General features: G+C 45.0%; 1 non-coding gene across 1 annotated transcript; it reads right to left on the bottom strand.

Annotated features, from left to right (window-relative positions):
• Nucleotides 1–1,937: 1,937 nt before the first annotated feature.
• On the bottom strand, nucleotides 1,938–2,011 carry TRNAN-GUU. Its single transcript has one exon. It is a non-coding gene; the product is annotated as a tRNA-Asn (tRNA).
• Between the last annotated feature and the right edge of the window lie 403 nt (nucleotides 2,012–2,414).

The raw sequence follows: 2,414 nt of genomic DNA, 5'->3' as shown, positions 1-2,414 counted from the left end.
AAGACTGGCTATATTAATATCAGAGTTTTGTTTTGTTGACACTTATTGGGCCCATAAGATGTTCACCAAAACATCAAAAAGACAAGATGTGAACAACTTCTCATTGTTGCAATGCCAAATATCAAGAAATAGAAGAATCATCAGGATAATAAATAGACAACAAAAAAAGATTCACAAGCCGAGATCGGTGGCTCAGCCTGTAATCCCAGCACTTTGGGAGGCCGAGACAAGTGGATTGCCTGAGCCCGTGGGTTTGGGACCAGCCTGGGCAACTTGGCGAGACATCGTCTCTACAATAAATCAAAAAATTAGTTGGGAGTGATACTGCGTGTCTGTAGTTCTGGATACTTGGAAGACTGAGGTGGAAGGATCTCTGGAGCCCAGCAGGTTGATGCTACAGTGGCCATGAGTGTGCCACTGCACTTCAGCCTGCGTGACAGAGTGAGATTCCAACTCAAAAAAAGTAAGAAAAAAAGACTCACAGACTAGACTATGTGTCAGGGTTCATCAATTAAGGAATGAATCCCTGTCAATCACTACCCAACAGAGATTATCCCTAGAAGTTTACTTCATAAACCAGAAACCCACACTGATGCTCCTGCTGGCAGAAACTAATCATGGAAAAATGAGAAAGAAAGAGAGAGGGAGACAGACTTATCCAATAACCATACTTAGTAAGAGCCAAATTGCTCAATTTCTGCTCATAAGATTCAACAGGAGAATGAGGGAACATGAGCCAACAACTCTAAGGCACCAGGTGGGTGCAGGATTCTATTGGTTCCAATAATGTATCTCAGATGCATAATTTTTGTGGACATACCCCTGCAAAAATCTGCCAAAGATCAACTAAAGACAGTTACCTCCATGCCAATTCACCATGGTATAGGAGGGAGAATCAGCATTAGATTGTTTTCATCAAATAAAACCAATAAAAGAGAAAAAAGGAGAAGGAAAAAAGTATCTAATATCATTGTGCGTTTCCTTCCCTTGGGTAAGCAATTTGGCAGAGAAGTCACTCTGCCCCATGTTCTCTGCATGACTTGGTCACCACACTAAACATTGAAAGATATTGAAAGATTTTAAAATCGTACAAGTTTAGCTGTTCATTGTCTGCAGTTGTCTGTAATGCCCATCATGGCCTTCTGTTGTACCTCCCCCTCAGTTAGTCAGGAAAGCTCCACTCCACTTTCTAGACTTTCATATGTAGATGTGTAGAAAATGTGTTCTGCTGGCAAGTAAATGACCAAGGGGACATTGATAGAGTTGGGAAGTAAGTTGGAATATGATCTCCCTTCCATGGAAGATAAATTTGCAGAATCCACTCTAATTAGAAGCTTTATATAAACATGATTATGTAGCAATTGCACATCCAGTTCTTGACACTAAAGAAATATCTTCAGGAGTCATTCAAGATATGTATAGAAGAACCATGATTGTAGCATTACGTGTACTCCTAAAATGATGAAACCCACTTCATTTCAAACACATTTGAGAAAGGTTAAATAAAATATGCACAAACTGAGGGAGAAATGTTGTTTTCAAAAATAATGGAGAGGACCGTGATGGCGATGCATGATTTCACTGGTCACAACATTGTTTGTGGAGCAATCACTAAATCCAGGCACATCATGGGCATAAGATACTACCGTTGGCCTTCCTCTTACAAATGAAAAAATTGAGGCACAAGAGTTTGCCTTACCGATACAAAGTCTATGAAGGACAGAATGAATGTGTTATGTCACCTGAAGTAGGTTCTTAGGTCTCTCAGGAAGAAAGGAGGCATCATAGCAGATCTTTCGCAACAAAGTAGCTTGAGATGGGGTGGCCCTTGACAGGTCTCAGACATAAGTTAGCCAGGAAGGTGGGAAAAGGACATTACCCATCTTAAACAATTGGCAGCTGAGGTGCAGCAAGAACCGGTTAAAAGTTCCACTACGCGTCCCTGGGTGGGGTCGAACCACCAACCTTTCGGTTAACAGCCGAACGCGCTAGCCAATTGCGCCACAGAGACGCGGGATTCTGTTCCTTTTGAGTTTCTTTAGGAAGTGAGGACAGCATTCCCAGGACCCGCCTGGTGGGACGACTCTGCAGGTTCCAAGGCCTCCAAAACCGGAGAGGTTAGAGCGGTGAACCTGGTGCCCTTCCCGTGGGACAACGTGATTTCGGAGGCCGTAGAGCAGTCGAATGGCCTTCTTCTCTCCTGCCGGTCTCCCGCCCCAGAAGCCCCCGGAGGGTCCCAGGCGAAGCTGAACGCCCAATGGGCTCCCTTGATGGCTCTTCCCGTTCTCTGCGCCGCCTTTACTGAATGAAGGAGCCTGTCTGCGTCCCCCCTGCCGAGTCGCTTTCAGGCCACGGCGGAGCTTCTGCTGCCATCTTCGGGTCCTGTGTCCCGCACAGGGGGGCTCCGGGAGCGC

This window comes from Carlito syrichta, unplaced genomic scaffold (genome assembly GCF_000164805.1).
Source record: "Carlito syrichta isolate Samal-C Ts95f unplaced genomic scaffold, Tarsius_syrichta-2.0.1 Scaffold302072, whole genome shotgun sequence".
Classification (NCBI taxonomy): Eukaryota; Metazoa; Chordata; class Mammalia; order Primates; family Tarsiidae; genus Carlito; species Carlito syrichta.
This window is presented reverse-complemented; position numbering and strand designations above follow the sequence as displayed.